This window comes from Papaver somniferum, chromosome 9, assembly GCF_003573695.1.
Source record: "Papaver somniferum cultivar HN1 chromosome 9, ASM357369v1, whole genome shotgun sequence".
Lineage (NCBI taxonomy): Eukaryota > Viridiplantae > Streptophyta > Magnoliopsida > Ranunculales > Papaveraceae > Papaver > Papaver somniferum.
The window spans coordinates 14,153,434-14,172,462 of record NC_039366.1 but is presented as its reverse complement, the minus strand read 5'-3'; positions in this window follow the sequence as shown (position 1 = coordinate 14,172,462).

Here is a 19,029-nt window from a genome sequence, read left to right as displayed (position 1 = left end):
AAGTCTCTAATCCTCCTTATTTATAAGGATTATCCTTAAGATGTGGATGCTTATACACCTATACCGTGGTAGCAGCCCTTAAAACAAGGTTATATCAAAAGAAAAAAAATAAAAAAACTCTTTTTAATAAGAAAAAGTAAATTTGTTATTAAAATAAAACACTGAAAATTGACATAAAACTACAGAATAGGCATAAAGATGCAATAGCGATATGCACCGTTAGATATTCTTGGACATTTACACGTGGTAAAAAAGTTAAAACATTAGATGGTGATCAGCCATCCAAACCAGCATTGGAGTTAATATTCGTCTAGCCAAGTAGCACCGTCACTAAAAATTCGATACTTTGTTGAACGTCCGATGGCTCTTCTCAAAAGAGAAGGAAAATCCTAACCCTATCCTTATCCTTCTTCCATTCCCTTCTCCGCCTCCCTTTCTCCCTCATACTCTCTCTGCTAACCACCCATCTTTATCTAGATCACAGCCTCCTTTGTCTCTCTTTAATCTCTCTCGGTCGACCATCACTACCAACACTACTACCTATCTTCCACAAAGAGAGAAACTTAATTTTGTTCATCAAGGGTGTAAGCTTTTTTTTTTCCAATGATCTCATATTATTGTTTTTGTATTTTCTAGATTTGAAGATTATTACTGAAAAAAAAGACAGAAGAGGAATTAATGATAAGAGAAAGTTGTAATTGTTAGTAGTGAAGACGAACAGGAAAATGATTTGTTTCCAATAGTTATTCATGATTTGAAGATGATCTCATTTGATCGAGGGTCAGAGTCTCCTTTAAGTAGATGTCAATACCACGATACTTTTTCTTCTTCTTCTTCTTATATCAATCTTTTTTTACTCTAGCAGAGTTTAATTGAAATGATGGAAAAAAAAATTGTCACTGAAATGCTTAGATTTTATATATTGTGTTTTTTTTTTTTTTTGCTAGACGTGGATTTTATTTGTTAAAAAGTTGACAGTTTGATTTTATGTTATGAGTTAGCTCTGATCTTTGTATTTTTTGTAACTAAATGCAGGACCCAAATTCATATTTTTGTTGGAGGAACCGGATCTGGAATAATTACACCATTAATCTCAAAATCAGAGCTAAAATACAGATCAGGATGAGCTTTGTCCAGTGATTTTTAAAGGACAGTGATGAATTTTGATGGGATTGTAATTTTATTTTATTTTTAAGAAATGGAGATTGTATTTTATTTTTGTGAAAATGAGATTTGTTTTCTTGTAAAAAGATGATAATGTAAATTGAATTTAACAATAATAAAATTGACTAATTGATTTATTCAGTTTTATTTTTATTATTCATAATAACCAGTATTGGTTTTAATTTCATTTTATTATTCATCTGAATTTGGTGATATCGGAAAGACATTTACCGTACCGGAATATTTTGAGCAACTACCTGCAGATTAGACGCTCAAACTTATACGAAAACTGATGCAGCTGGACATGTTACTCGCTTAAGGATAGTTGGACTAGATTTAGACCAGTGGCCTTATTACTCGTTGACTCGCTTACGGATAGTCGGACTAGATTTAAACCAGTGGCCTTATTACTCGTTGAAGGATGGTTGGAGTAAATTTAGACCAGTGGCCTTATTACTCGTTGAAGGATGGTTGGAGTAAATTTAGACCAATGACCTTATTACTCGCTCAAGGATCGTCGGAGTAATTTTAGACCAATGACCTTATTTGGTCGCTGCATGAAGTTGAAACATAACTAAAGCGAGTGCATAGCTGCTGCAAGTCTCTACACATCCCACCTCTTGCAACAACGGGCGAGAGCCACTTTAAGTTGGTCAAACCCCTTGAGAGACCTAAAACGGGATGTTGCCACCAAAATCGACTGGTTGCTTAATCTAGTTTTTCTTGCAGTGTAGGAGTCGTATATATCGGAAATCTCGGAAATACTCTCTCCCGAGATTTCCCACGATGGAGAGAGTGACTTGGACCCACTGTCCCACGCATCCATCCAAATACTAGAACACTCCGTATATATATCGAAAATGATTTATACACAAGGAAGTGTATGCAGCGTGTGAGAGGGGTTGGGGCCCACTCATGCCTCACCCCTATCCCAATGCAGAGAGGGTGACCTTTCTGTCGTTGGATCCTCTCGGCGCATACACTTCGTTGTGTATGTAGCAAAGTCGTATATATATATTCAGAAATGTTTAGTGTACCGCAAAAATACATCGTGATCTGCACCGTGAATTTGGTGTGAGAGAAAAAAAAGCTGGTGGATCCCATTTTTTACCCCACCCCTTTCAAATCTCCCCAAGGGCTGCCCTAACAGCCCTTAGATCTCTTCACGGTGCACAGTGCGGTACACACCTTCGGTGTGTGTATCACTGCTGATATATATTGTCGAGAGGAATTATTGTAATCGGTAATATCAAACTGTTGTAATACAATTCCTAAGAAACTGTTACACTCAATTGGACGCAATTAGTGCGGTCCAGTTTTGCTCATCAATTCTGTACTCAGTTGGACGCAACTGATACAGTCTGTTTTATTTGTAACAGTTACACTCAGGTTTATCAAACTGTTTTAATCCAGTTCCTCATCAACTGTTGCAGTCTAGCTGATCGAAGCTACTGCAAATCGTTGCTGCTGCAGTCCAGCTGATCGAAGCTGCTGCAGTCCATCTTTTTTCGTCGCTGTTGCATTCCAGCTGACCCCAACTGATGTAGTGCAGTCTTGCCCGTCGGTGCTGCAGTTCAGCCGATGGAAGCTACTGCAGTACAACGATGTTCGAAGTTCCTGCAGTCCAGCTGATCGCAGCTGCTGTAGTGTAACTTTGCTCGTCGTTGCTGCATTCCAGCTGATCGCAGCTGCTGCAGTACAGCTATGTTCGCAGTTCCTGCAGTCCAGCTGATCGCAGCTGCTGTAGTGTAACTTTGCTCGTCGCTGCTGCATTCCAGCTAATCGCAGCTGCTGCAGTCCAGCTATGTTCGTAGTTCCTGCAGTCCAGCTGATCGCAGCTGCTGTAGTGTAACTTTGCTCGTCGCTGCTGCAGTCCAGCTGATCGCAGCTGCTGCAGTCCAGTTATGTTCGTAGTTCCTGCAGTCTAGCTGATCGTAGCTGCTGTAGTGTAACTTTGCTCGTCGCTGCTGCAGTCCAGCTGATCGCAACTGCTGCAGTCCAGCTATGTTCGTAGTTCCTGCAGTCTAGCTGATCGCAGTTGTTGTAGTGTAACTTTGCTCGTCGCTGCTGCATTCCAGCTGATCGCAGTTGCTGCAGTCCAGCTATGTTCGCAGCTCCTGCAGTACAACTGATCGCAGCTGATGTAGTGTAACTTTGCTCGTCGCTGCTGGATTCCAGCTGATCGCAGCTACTGCAGTCCAGCTATGTTCGCAGTTCCTGCAGTCCATATGATCGAAGCTGCTGCACTCCACCTCTGTTCGCAGCTCATGCAGTCCAGCTGATCGCAGCTGTTACAAATCAACTTTGCTCAATATTGTTACTACCCAGTTTTGCTCGTTACTGCAGAGGACAGTTTTTCTGTGTCCTTCGAAGTCCAGTTTACCGGAATCATTGCATCCCAGTCCCGAAACAACTTAGCGATCTAGTTTACATTGTTGCTTCTATCCTGATTCGTATAACTACTGAAGACATATAAAGAATCAAAGATCGATGTCACAACCAATAACACAGCCAAGACCATTGAAGGTCCAACAACACACAAAGTTTGTTATCATCTCAACTACTAAAGGGTCACACCCCTTCGTTATACAACTACCACGGTTCTGTTTTACATCAACAGTTACAGCTCACTTTCAACACCACTCCTGTCCAACATCACGCTTCCGTTGCAGTCCAGTTCAGACTTCAGTCCTGTTTTTGCATACGACAATGGTTCATACTCAACCATTTCCCGCCGATCTTCCAATTTCAATAGCCTCTCTTGGGGGAGACTTGATTACGATTTCCTCAATAGACGAAGGCATTTTTCTATGCACTTCAACAACAATAATTTACTCTTGGGGGCGTCTTGATTTCCGCAAACAACAAGGGAATTTTTCCAATCACCTCAACATCAACAATCCACACTTGGGGGCGAGTTTTTCCATTGACTACGGTCCTACGGTGAACGAAATTTTCTTAACCCCCAACTCGTTGGGGGTTAAGAGGGGGAGATGTTTATACCATGAGTAAATTTGCCACATATAGGGCCAGAATGTTGACAGGCCACTATTATGCTATCATCCAAGCCCGCTAATCAGTCAACCAAAGCATCCCACCAGCCTTCCCAGTATTAGAATGACCGATCAATGGTCAAAGTCAACACCCGGTCAACGATCAAAGTCAACACCCGGTCAACGATCAAAGTCAGGATGCACATCACACTTCTAGACAAATTTTCAGTCATATTGCCAGCAATACTGCTAACCAATTTCCAGCCTGCTATCCAGCATCCATCCACACCGCCAGCCACTGCCAACCATCAATCCAGTATGCCAACATGCAGAATTTATCATGGAAGCATGAATGAGCAGTTTCATGCAGAATTCATCGTGGAGGCATAAATGTGCATTTTCATGCAGAATTAAATAGGGAGGCATGAATGAACAGTTTCATGCAGAATTCATCATGGAGGCACAAATGTGCAGTTTCATACAGAATTCATCATGGAGGCATAAATGTGCAGTTTCATGCAGAATTAAATAGGGAGGCATGAATGAGCAGTTATGACCATTTAAGTTTATATTGAAATTATGTTGTAGTTGCAGGAAATCCTACAACACACCCCTTGTATTATCATGACTATGATTTCTAGATCTAAACTTATTTGATATGAAAATAAAGATAAAGATAATGAAAATAGAAAATAAGACACAAGATTTACGTGGTTCGATCAATGTGATCATGTGCAAGAACCTCTCTGCGAAATTAACGCATAACTTTTTTCCTTATTCTTTTATTCTCCCATGCAAATGAGAAGAAAATGAAAAATATGTGTTTCTGCGAATTCGAACCCGTGACCTATTTATTGTTCGCTCAACCTTGAACCATCTGTGTGAATTTCTGTTTGTGATAGAAATTGCAGCATCTTCCTCTTATCTTTTCTTCGTCCTTCCTTAACTTCTTTCACATTTGCCTTCTTATCCTGAACATGAAAATCTTCCACTGAAACTTCCATTTTTTTTCTTAAATTTCACCACAACAACTAATTTTTTCTCTCATTGTTTTCATGTCTTTGAATTGTTGATGATGTTTACTCCCTGAAAGTGTGATTTCTTCCATAAAATTTCCATTTTTGAACCTAAACTTTGTAGATCTAGAAAAATATGAACAGTAGCTAATCTTCATGGAAATTTCTTGAACCAACAAGTTACAGAAAGGATAAATCCTTTACTCCTCCCTGTTTCTAGCGCCAAAAATGTAATTGCAGAAAATCTTACAACACACCCCTTGTATTATCATGACTATGATTTCTCGATCTGAACTTATTTGATATGAAAATAAAGATAAAGATAATGAAAATAGAAAATAAGACACAAGATTTACATGGTTTGATCAATGTGATCTACATCCACGGGGTTAGGGATCTTCACTATGATTGTTGAATTACATATGAATTACAATTGAGACTCCATTAATGAGTATTTGGAGCTCTCTCTCTCTCTCTGATTTTTGGGGAAGAATAAGAAGATAATAATAATACCAATTACTTTTCTCTCTCCTACCTTTCTCTTTATATAGGATGCTACCTAGTGAATGACAACTCATATACAACTAAGATTTCCCCTAATTATGAATCTGGCTTGCGATGATATCGCAAGCTTACAAATGTTAATTTCGTAGATCTTCCAATCTTCGCAAAGTTATTACATTTTTGTTATGTTTAAGCTAATATCACCTATTGTGTCGTTTCTCAAAGTGCTCTGCGACATTTTTGTAATGCGTTGTTAAGAATTTCTGATCCTACATATGTATTCAAACTGTATAAATAGAGAGGAGCAGAAATGAGAAAAAGGGGGGGAGAGGAGAAAGGAGACTAGCTCATACTTAAAAACAGAGTGTAATGAAATTATCAATAAAACAATTCTCCCCAAGGGGATTCACCCGTGGATGTAGGCAAACCATGCCGAACCACGTAAAAACCTGTGTCTCATTCTTTGTTCTTCAATTCGTCTCCTAACCCAAAATACATACCAAATCATCGATTACATCGTGTTTCGTGCCCAAAAGTAATTTTGGGTACAAACAAAACCTTTATTTGATTTTTACAAATATCCATATTTTTTCCTGTTTTGCCCTTTGTTATATTTCGTTTGTTAGAGACATAAATCCAAGTGTGATGATAACCAAGCACCATAAATACGGGTAAAATAGTTAAAAGCCATCTTGAAATTTCCATTCCTCCTATCTAATGATACAAAGAAAAAACAATATTCCGCATATATAATAGGTACGGTCGTACGGGGGAGTAATATTTTGTCTGTAGTTGTAGGAAATCCTACAACACACCCCATTAACTATTCCTAGATCTAAAACTATTTCACAATCAAAATAAAGATTAAAGTGCTAAAATTATAAATTGGACACAAAATTTACGTGGTTCGATCAATATGATCTACATCCACGGGGTTAGGTTTCACTATGGTTGAAGAAATTACATATGGATTACAATTGAGACTCCATTAATGAGTATTTGGAGCTCTAGGTTGATGAAGGAAGAAGAAGGAGATATTAATACCAATTCTACCTCCTCTCTCTACAGAATGTGTCCTTATATAAAGTGTGTCTCTTTCCTAAAAGTGTATCCTCCTTTTCTCTCTCCTGTCTTTCTCTTTATATAGATATTTACATAGTGGATGACAACTCATGTATCCCTTATTTTCGGGATCACCATGCGACATTCTCACACATTAGGAAGTTATTGTATCTTGCACACTAACAAATGTGATGTGCGATATTTTGATCCTACATTGTCTCGACAGAATAGAAGCCTACGAAAGTATAGCAGCTTATTAATTTTTATACTCCATAATTGTGGATGGTCTTTATTTATGACATTGTTTTGTTATTTTATAGTTACACTTAGTAGTCTTGACATCTGCCCCACTAACGTTAGGTAATCCTTGGGTAGTCGTTCCTTCCCTATCGTTATTGCCTAAGTTTCTGAAAAATAAATAAATTTTTAGCTCCACCGGCCTAATGGTTGCAGAATGAACACCCCAATCTTCTCTGTTTTTTATTTTTTTTTTGAAGCATGAGATTGTATTAAGATTAAGCTGCAATTACACAAGGGTATTTTTTACCGAAAGAGTCATCCATTACAATTTGGTTAATGCAAGATGGGACTACATGATCCCAAACCAGGGTTGAAAGGTTTCCTAGGTGACTACGGTCGACAGTAAGGTTCGCCATCCCGTCTGCAGCTTGATTACCTTCCGTGTAGATGTGTCTAATGATGCATTGCGGTAGTGGGCCATGGTTAGCTTGGTTTCCGAGATCATACTTGAAATGTACCAAGACGGATCAACATCTGAAGATAGGAATTGAAGCAGATTTTCCGAGTCGATTTCAAAATGTACTTGTGCCCAACTTCGTTCTTTTGCTATTCTAGATGCTATGAGCATGACCTAAGATTCGGCAATCAACGCAGTGGTGATTCCCAGCGGTTGTTCTACCGCTATCAGGGTGTTCGCAGATGAGTCCCTGCATATGAAGCCTGTTCCAGCTATTCCGGGATGTCCTCTCGTTGTGCCATCCGTGTTGATCTTGATCCAACCCAAATTAGGTTTTGTCCATCCTACCATGATTGTAGTGGAGGCCCGTGTTACATTTCCAAGGTTCATATAAGCTGGCATTCCAGGTAGCACAGGAAGGAGGTTCGTTTGTGGCCAAGAGAATTCTTGTTGAAGACTGAGAGATATATGTGCTATGTTTCTCGGGTTTGGTTGCTTTTGACGATATATGTAGTCATTCCTAGCTATCCACAAGGACCAGAAAAGGAAACAAAATGCAGTATTGATAGAACCGTGTACCTTTAACTGTAGGATTTGTGAGATTGTCGTTTGAGGGTTTGGAAGGGTTGGAAGATTTTGGCCCGTACTTGAATGATTAGGAAGTCCCATGATGAGAGTGTTCCATGTAAAAGGTGTTGGAAACAAAGCACTATAATCAAATCACACAAAGAAACCGCTGAGTCGCGTACTAGGTCGCTATCTTTAAGGTGTTTCGCGACTCTGCCTCTTGATTGTGCTAGCAGTCAGTTTTTTGTCGAAACCCTATGGGATAAAACAGCTTATCTCTTTCGATTTCTCTGCACTGAGAAATCGAATCAATAATAACTCTTTCAACAACACTTGCTCAGAAAACTTGACGAAATAAAAATAACGTTCTATCTTTTTTTTTCCAGAAACCAGTTTTTTTTTTTTATAATCAAAAAGAATCAATGGAATTAATGGAAAATTAATTTTCGATTAAATGCCAATTAAATTTCTTTGTAACAGCAAAAAAACGGCCGTATTAAAATTTCAACATTAACTGTAATTAATCATGATATAATTATCTTAATACGTTTTGAAAATTTAAGTTAAAAACAGCAAAAAAATTGTTTCTGGATCAGCAGACCTCCCAAGACCCCCAAGGCCCCAAGGCCCCGCTCCCGGACTAATGTAATATAATATATAGTATATACCCTAGTGAAATTGTGTGGGGTGGGAATTGAACCCATGCCTATAGTGTGGGAGCTCAAAACAATGCCACCATACTATCTCTCTAACTTTGGCATATTATTACAAAACTATGTTTTTAAATATATACCCCAACAATCCCCCACTTATATTTTAAAACATTGAGCAAGTGCTATACAGTTGTGCATAAGCAAAGGTGCCTTTCGACTTGAACCTCTACATAGTGTTGAACTTTCTAAGTATCAGGTAACTAGAGTGACTCTCGTCTTGAACTCTAACTAATAATAGATTATACAACACACACAACTATATCTTAGAGTAAAGTTCTTAATTTTGCACATTAGGGCCATGTGCTTATCCCTTTCTTAACGAACGATCTAGAGAAATGCCCAAGTTCTCATAGAAGGCGGCCACACCTTCACATTCGTATAGGTGAGTCTATCAAGGATACTCCTGTATATCCCACTCTTAACTTAAGATCTATAGACATCATTAAGAGTTTAAACACTCAACCTGTTTCCTACTTCAGGATATCATGCTATGGGAATGCATGACTCTATCATATTATTTGTAACTTCGTCTAGTCCCTTTGAACCTATTTCTAGGTTGGGTATCCATTACAAATGACTCAACTTCTCACGGGCAAAAGTCCCATACTTTTAGAGATATTCCATACCTTTTCTCTTGCTAATCCTTTCGTCAAAGTATCAGCTATATTTCCTTCAGACCTTACATGATCTACTCTAACAACACCAGTTGTGAGAAATTCTCTAACTGTGTCGTGCTTTCGACGTATCTGTCGATTCTTACTGTTATTATAACAGTTCTCTACTACTCCGATAGCCGCGGTACTATCGCAGTGGATCAAAGTGGCTGGTATCGGTTTTTCCCATACTGGAATGTCTGATAACAGACTCTTCAGCCATCCTGCTTCTTCACTAGCTGCTGCTAGTGCCATCAATTCAGCCTCCATCGTAGATTGGGCTATAATTGTCTATTTCTTTGATCTCCAAGATACAGCGCCCCCAGCAATAGTAAAAACATATCCACTGGTGGCCTTGGAATCATCTGAAAGAGTATTCCAATTAGCATCGCTAAATCCTTCAAGGACTGCGGGATGCCTCTTATAGTGTAATCCTAGGTTTGTGGTTCTTTTCAGATACCGCATAACCCTCTCAATAGCATCCCAGTGTTCCAAACTAGGATTACTGGTAAACCTGCACAGAACTCCCACTGCATATGCAATGTCTGGTCTTGTACAATCAGTTGCATAACGCAGACTTCCAATTATACTAGCATATTCAGATTGTCTAACACTTTCTCCAGTGTTCTTAAACAATTTCACATTAGGATCAAACGGAGTACAAGCAGGCTTACAATCAAAATATTCACTTTCTCAGAATTTTTTCAATGTAGTGAGATTGATCCAAACAAATACCACTACTAGTTCTAGTTATTTTGATTCCCAAGATTACACTAGCTTCACCCAAATCTTTCATGTCAAAATTCGAACTAAGCATACCTTTAGTTTCATTGACAACAGATAAATTGGAACCAAATATCAGCAAATCATCCACATACAAGCAAACAATCACACACACATCATTCTCAAATTTATAATAGATGCATTTGTCACCCTCGTTTATTCTGAAGTTATGTGAAATCATTAAATTATCAAATTTCTCATGCCACTGTTTAGGAGCTTGTTTTAAACCATAAAGGGATTTTTCTAGCTTACATACTTTCTGTTCTTGTCCAGGAATTACAAAACCTTCAGGTTGTTCCATATAAATTTCCTCTTCTAGTTCACCATTCAAAAAGGCAGTTTTAACATCCATTTGGTGAATAACAAGATTATGAGCAGCGGCAACAGCAATCAAAACACGTATAGATGTTAATCTAGTAACAGGAGAATAAGTATCAAAGAAGTCTACGTTCTCTCGTTGCCTAAATCCTTTAGCAACCAGTCTAGCTTTGTGCTTCTCTATTGTTCCATCAGGTTTAGTTTCCTTTTCAAAACCCATTTACAACCTATAGGCTTACAACCAGGAGGTAAATCTACTATACGCCAAGTTCCATTAGACATATGAGAATCCCATTCATTATCTACAGCTTCTTGCCAGAAACTAGACTCTGCAGAACTGAACGCCTCTTGTAAATTAGAAGGTTCTTCCTCTACGGCATAAAATTCAAAATCAGGATCTCTTGTGTCAGTCCTAGCTCTTTTACTTCTTCTAGGTTCAACTTCAGTGATCCTAGTTTCTGCACTTCTAGGTTCTTCTAATCTATGTTCAGAATCAGCACTAGGTAAAACACTAGATAAAGAACCCCCACTATTACCCCCACTATTTCTAGATTTAAAAGGAAATCTCTCTTCAAAGAAATCAACATCAATAGATTCAATAATAACCTTATTATTAATATCAAAGAACCTATAAGCTTTACTGTTTTGAGCATAACCAATAAAAACACATTCATAAGCTCTACTTTCTAACTTATGTCTTTTAGGATCAGGTTTTCTAACAAAAGCTAAGCAACCCCAAACTCTAAAATAAGAGACATTAGGTTTTCTATTTCTCCAAAGTTCATAAGGAGATATCATGGTTTTATTATTAGGAATGCGGTTCAAAACATGGCAAACAGTCAGCAAACATTCACCCCACCAATGAGAAGCAGCACCAGAGCTAAGCAAACAAGCAACAGTCAATTCAGTAAGAGTACGATTCTTTCTTTCAGCTTTCCCATTCATTTGAGGATTATATGGTGCAGTTCTTTCATGTATAATGCCATTAGTTTGATAAATTTCAGTAAAAGGAGAAGAATCATATTCAGTGCCTCTATCACTACGAAATCTCTTAATTTTCCTACCAAATTGATTTTCAATTTCAGCAATAAAAATCTTAAATTTTCAATAGCTTCGTTCTTATGGCTCAACAAATAAACATAAGTATAATTAGAACAATCATCAATGAACGTCATGATATACCTCTTGCCATTTCTAGTTAGGATACCTTCATATTCACACAAATCAGAATGTATTAAGTCTAGTGGTTTCGATTCTCTTACAACAGATTTATGTGAAGTCTTGGTTATTTTTGCTTGACTACAGTATTCACATTTTTCAAAATCATTTTCAGAAAATTCAGGGAGGACACCTAACTTACTCATGTTATTTACTAACTTTTTACCCACATGACAAAGCCTTCCATGCCAAACATTAAAATTGCAAACCATATAAGCAGAAGAATCAATTTTATTCATAGCATCAACATTAAGCTTAAACATTCCATCAGTAGCATAACCCTTTCCTACAAAATTCTTATTCTTAGTTATAGTGTAAATATCAGACCCAATAGTTTGATACAACCCAGCCTTGTTGAGAAGATAGCCGGAAACAAGGTTCTTTCTCATTTCTGGAGTGTGAAGGACATCTTTCAGCATGAGTGTCTTCCCAGAAGTAAACTTCAACTCTACCGTACCAGAACCTTTCACCATAGTGCTGTGGGAGTCTCCCAATAACACTTTCTTGTCCTTGGTTTCAGCATAAGTCTTAAACATGGACCTATCAAAACAACAATGACGCGAAGCACCACTGTCTATCCACCACCCATCAGATCCACCAACCATGTAGAACTCTGGATCAGAGACCATGGCAATTATAACGTCACCCACAGCATTAGCTTGTGCGTTATTCTTTTCCTTGTTAAATCTGCAATTCCTAGCCATGTGGTTTGGTTTATTACAGATATAACAAAGAAATTCAGAATTGGAATTCTGTCCATTTTTCGATGGGTGTTGGTTCTTGTTTTGATTAGGCCTTCCTCCTTTCTTCTGGTTCGGGTTAGGTTTCATATCCCTTTTCTTAGGTTTTAAATTCGGATGAGTCTTATTGTTAGAAACAATGAGAATCTCTTCCTTCTTATCTTGTTTCCGAGCTTCTTCCTCAACCCTGAGCTTAACAATCAAACTTTCAAGAGAAAATTCTTTAGTCTTGTGACGCAAAGTATTACGAAAATCTTTCCAGCTAGGTGGTAACTTGTCAATCATTACAGAAACTTGAAATTGTTCATCAGTTTTCATACCTTCGGCCACAATTTCGTGGTAAATTTTTTGAAGTTCATGAGCCTGTGCAACAACTGATCTATCATCCACCATTTGGTATCTCACATACCGGCTCACAGCATATTTCTTTGAACCCGCTTCCTCGGTGTCATATTTTTTCTGTAATGCATCCCATACATCTTTAGCAGTTTCAAAAGTTGAATAATACTCATATAAATCGTCAGATAATGCATTAAGAATGTAGTTTTTGCAATCAAAGTCATTATCGATCCATTTGTCGATGGCCTTTTTTTTTCCTCGGGAGTTTGAGAAACAACTTCTTCAACACCACCGGTAGGAGGTGGATCTGTAGCAGCACCACCGCACAGCAGCAGCAACAGCAGTCTTATCAGCAGCAGGTTCCAGGGTTCCAGGATGAACACTCGACACAATCATATGCAGCTTCATCAGTTTGAGATAAAAGAACATCTTCAGCTTCCATCTTCTGAAATGCAACCCTTCAAATTTGAAAGGCTTGTTGGTATCATCAACGCGCTTCTTTTCATTCTCCATAGCAGAAACGCACCTTAAAATTGTTGGAAACAAAGCACTATAATCAAATTACACAAAGAAACCGCTGAGTCGCGTACTAGGTCGCTATCTTTAAGGTGTTTCGCGACTCTGCCTCTTGATTGTGCTAGCAGTCAGTTTTTTGTCGAAACCCTATGGGATAAAACAGCTTATCTCTTTCGATTTCTCTGCACTGAGAAATCGAATCAATAATAACTCTTTCAACAACACTTGCTCAGAAAAACTTGACGAAATAAAAATAACGTTCTATCTTTTTTCCAGAAACCAGTTTTTTTTTTTATAATCAAAAAGAATCAATGGAATTAATGGAAAATTAATTTTCGATTAAATGCCAATTAAATTTCTTTGTAACAGCAAAAAAACGGCCGTATTAAAATTTCAACATTAACTGTAATTAATCATGATATAATTATCTTAATACGTTTTGAAAATTTAAGTTAAAAACAGCAAAAAAATTGTTTCTGGATCAGCAGACCTCCCAAGACCCCCAAGGCCCCGCTCCCGGACTAATGTAATAATATATAGTATAAATAGTATACCCTAGTGAAATTGTGTGGGGTGGGAATTGAACCCATGCCTATAGTGTGGGAGCTCAAAACAATGCCACCATACTATCTCTCTAACTTTGGCATATTATTACAAAACTATGTTTTTAAATATATACCCCAACAATCCCCCACTTATATTTTAAAACATTGAGCAAGTGCTATACAGTTGTGCATAAGCAAAGGTGCCTTTCGACTTGAACCTCTACATAGTGTTGAACTTTCTAAGTATCAGGTAACTAGAGTGACTCTCGTCTTGAACTCTAACTAATAATAGATTATACAACACACACAACTATATCTTAGAGTAAAGTTCTTAATTTTGCACATTAGGGCCATGTGCTTATCCCTTTCTTAACGAACGATCTAGAGAAATGCCCAAGTTCTCATAGAAGGCGGCCACACCTTCACATTCGTATAGGTGAGTCTATCAAGGATACTCCTGTATATCCCACTCTTAACTTAAGAGCTATAGACATCATTAAGAGTTTAAACACTCAACCTGTTTCCCACTTCAGGATATCATGCTATGGGAATGCATGACTCTATCATATTATTTGTAACTTCGTCTAGTCCCTTTGAACCTATTTCTAGGTTGGGTATCCATTACAAATGACTCAACTTCTCACGGGCAAAAGTCCCATACTTTTAGAGATATTCCATACCTTTTCTCTTGCTAATCCTTTCGTCAAAGTATCAGCTATATTTCCTTCAGACCTTACATGATCTACTCTAACAACACCAGTTGTGAGAAATTCTCTAACTGTGTCGTGCTTTCGACGTATCTGTCGATTCTTACTGTTATTATAACAGTTCTCTACTACTCCGATAGCCGCGGTACTATCGCAGTGGATCAAAGTGGCTGGTATCGGTTTTTCCCATACTGGAATGTCTGATAACAGACTCTTCAGCCATCCTGCTTCTTCACTAGCTGCTGCTAGTGCCATCAATTCAGCCTCCATCGTAGATTGGGCTATAATTGTCTGTTTCTTTGATCTCCAAGATACAGCGCCCCCAGCAATAGTAAAAACATATCCACTGGTGGCCTTGGAATCATCTGAAAGAGTATTCCAATTAGCATCGCTAAATCCTTCAAGGACTGCGGGATGCCTCTTATAGTGTAATCCTAGGTTTGTGGTTCTTTTCAGATACCGCATAACCCTCTCAATAGCATCCCAGTGTTCCAAACTAGGATTACTGGTAAACCTGCACAGAACTCCCACTGCATATGCAATGTCTGGTCTTGTACAATCAGTTGCATAACGCAGACTTCCAATTATACTAGCATATTCAGATTGTCTAACACTTTCTCCAGTGTTCTTAAACAATTTCACATTAGGATCAAACGGAGTACAAGCAGGCTTACAATCAAAATATTCATACTTTCTCAGAATTTTTTCAATGTAGTGAGATTGATCCAAACAAATACCACTACTAGTTCTAGTTATTTTGATTCCCAAGATTACACTAGCTTCACCCAAATCTTTCATGTCAAAATTCGAACTAAGCATACCTTTAGTTTCATTGACAACAGATAAATTGGAACCAAATATCAGCAAATCATCCACATACAAGCAAACAATCACACACACATCATTCTCAAATTTATAATAGATGCATTTGTCACCCTCGTTTATTCTGAAGTTATGTGAAATCATTAAATTATCAAATTTCTCATGCCACTGTTTAGGAGCTTGTTTTAAACCATAAAGGGATTTTTCTAGCTTACATACTTTCTGTTCTTGTCCAGGAATTACAAAACCTTCAGGTTGTTCCATATAAATTTCCTCTTCTAGTTCACCATTCAAAAAGGCAGTTTTAACATCCATTTGGTGAATAACAAGATTATGAGCAGCGGCAACAGCAATCAAAACACGTATAGATGTTAATCTAGTAACAGGAGAATAAGTATCAAAGAAGTCTACGTTCTCTCGTTGCCTAAATCCTTTAGCAACCAGTCTAGCTTTGTGCTTCTCTATTGTTCCATCAGGTTTAGTTTCCTTTTCAAAACCCATTTACAACCTATAGGCTTACAACCAGGAGGTAAATCTACTATACGCCAAGTTCCATTAGACATATGAGAATCCCATTCATTATCTACAGCTTCTTGCCAGAAACTAGACTCTGCAGAACTGAACGCCTCTTGTAAATTAGAAGGTTCTTCCTCTACGGCATAAAATTCAAAATCAGGATCTCTTGTGTCAGTCCTAGCTCTTTTACTTCTTCTAGGTTCAACTTCAGTGATCCTAGTTTCTGCACTTCTAGGTTCTTCTAATCTATGTTCAGAATCAGCTAGGTAAAACACTAGATAAAGAACCCCCACTATTACCCCCACTATTTCTAGATTTAAAAGGAAATCTCTCTTCAAAGAAATCAACATCAATAGATTCAATAATAACCTTATTATTAATATCAAAGAACCTATAAGCTTTACTGTTTTGAGCATAACCAATAAAAACACATTCATAAGCTCTACTTTCTAACTTATGTCTTTTAGGATCAGGTTTTCTAACAAAAGCTAAGCAACCCCAAACTCTAAAATAAGAGACATTAGGTTTTCTATTTCTCCAAAGTTCATAAGGAGATATCATGGTTTTATTATTAGGAATGCGGTTCAAAACATGGCAAACAGTCAGCAAACATTCACCCCACCAATGAGAAGCAGCACCAGAGCTAAGCAAACAAGCAACAGTCAATTCAGTAAGAGTACGATTCTTTCTTTCAGCTTTCCCATTCATTTGAGGATTATATGGTGCAGTTCTTTCATGTATAATGCCATTAGTTTGATAAATTTCAGTAAAAGGAGAAGAATCATATTCAGTGCCTCTATCACTACGAAATCTCTTAATTTTCCTACCAAATTGATTTTCAATTTCAGCAATAAAAATCTTAAACTTTTCAATAGCTTCGTTCTTATGGCTCAACAAATAAACATAAGTATAATTAGAACAATCATCAATGAACGTCATGATATACCTCTTGCCATTTCTAGTTAGGATACCTTCATATTCACACAAATCAGAATGTATTAAGTCTAGTGGTTTCGATTCTCTTACAACAGATTTATGTGAAGTCTTGGTTATTTTTGCTTGACTACAGTATTCACATTTTTCAAAATCATTTTCAGAAAATTCAGGGAGGACACCTAACTTACTCATGTTATTTACTAACTTTTTACCCACATGACAAAGCCTTCCATGCCAAACATTAAAATTGCAAACCATATAAGCAGAAGAATCAATTTTATTCATAGCATCAACATTAAGCTTAAACATTCCATCAGTAGCATAACCCTTTCCTACAAAATTCTTATTCTTAGTTATAGTGTAAATATCAGACCCAATAGTTTGATACAACCCAGCCTTGTTGAGAAGATAGCCGGAAACAAGGTTCTTTCTCATTTCTGGAGTGTGAAGGACATCTTTCAGCATGAGTGTCTTCCCAGAAGTAAACTTCAACTCTACCGTACCAGAACCTTTCACCATAGTGCTGTGGGAGTCTCCCAATAACACTTTCTTGTCCTTGGTTTCAGCATAAGTCTTAAACATGGACCTATCAAAACAACAATGACGCGAAGCACCACTGTCTATCCACCACCCATCAGATCCACCAACCATGTAGAACTCTGGATCAGAGACCATGGCAATTATAACGTCACCCACAGCATTAGCTTGTGCGTTATTCTTTTCCTTGTTAAATCTGCAATTCCTAGCCATGTGGTTTGGTTTATTACAGATATAACAAAGAAATTCAGAATTGGAATTCTGTCCATTTTTCGATGGGTGTTGGTTCTTGTTTTGATTAGGCCTTCCTCCTTTCTTCTGGTTCGGGTTAGGTTTCATATCCCTTTTCTTAGGTTTTAAATTCGGATGAGTCTTATTGTTAGAAACAATGAGAATCTCTTCCTTCTTATCTTGTTTCCGAGCTTCTTCCTCAACCCTGAGCTTAACAATCAAACTTTCAAGAGAAAATTCTTTAGTCTTGTGACGCAAAGTATTACGAAAATCTTTCCAGCTAGGTGGTAACTTGTCAATCATTACAGAAACTTGAAATTGTTCATCAGTTTTCATACCTTCGGCCACAATTTCGTGGTAAATTTTTTGAAGTTCATGAGCCTGTGCAACAACTGATCTATCATCCACCATTTGGTATCTCACATACCGGCTCACAGCATATTTCTTTGAACCCGCTTCCTCGGTGTCATATTTTTTCTGTAATGCATCCCATACATCTTTAGCAGTTTCAAAAGTTGAATAATACTCATATAAATCGTCAGATAATGCATTAAGAATGTAGTTTTTGCAATCAAAGTCATTATCGATCCATTTGTCGATGGCCTTTTGTTTTTCCTCGGGAGTTTGAGAAACAACTTCTTCAACACCACCGGTAGGAGGTGGATCTGTAGCACCACCGCAGCACCAGCAGCAGCAACAGCAGCAGTCTTATCAGCAGCAGGTTCCAGGGTTCCAGGATGAACACTCGACACAATCATATGCAGCTTCATCAGTTTGAGATAAAAGAACATCTTCAGCTTCCATCTTCTGAAATGCAACCCTTCAAATTTGAAAGGCTTGTTGGTATCATCAACGCGCTTCTTTTCATTCTCCATAGCAGAAAACACCTTAAAATTGTTGGAAACAAAGCACTATAATCAAACACAAAGAAACCGCTGAGTCGCGTACTAGGTCGCTATCTTTAAGGTGTTTCGCGACTCTGCCTCTTGATTGTGCTAGCAGTCAGTTTTTTGTCGAAACCCTATGGGATAAAACAGCTTATCTCTTTCGATTTCTCTGCACTGAGAAATCGAATCAATAATAACTCTTTCAACAACACTTGCTCAGAAAACTTGACGAAATAAAAATAACGTTCTATCTTTTTTTCCAGAAACCAGTTTTTTTTTTATAATCAAAAAGAATCAATGGAATTAATGGAAAATTAATTTTCGATTAAATGCCAATTAAATTTCTTTGTAACAGCAAAAAAACGGCCGTATTAAAATTTCAACATTAACTGTAATTAATCATGATATAATTATCTTAATACGTTTTGAAAATTTAAGTTAAAAACAGCAAAAAAATTGTTTCTGGATCAGCAGACCTCCCAAGACCCCAAGGCCCCGCTCCCGGACTAATGTAATATAATATATAGTATATACCCTAGTGAAATTGTGTGGGGTGGGAATTGAA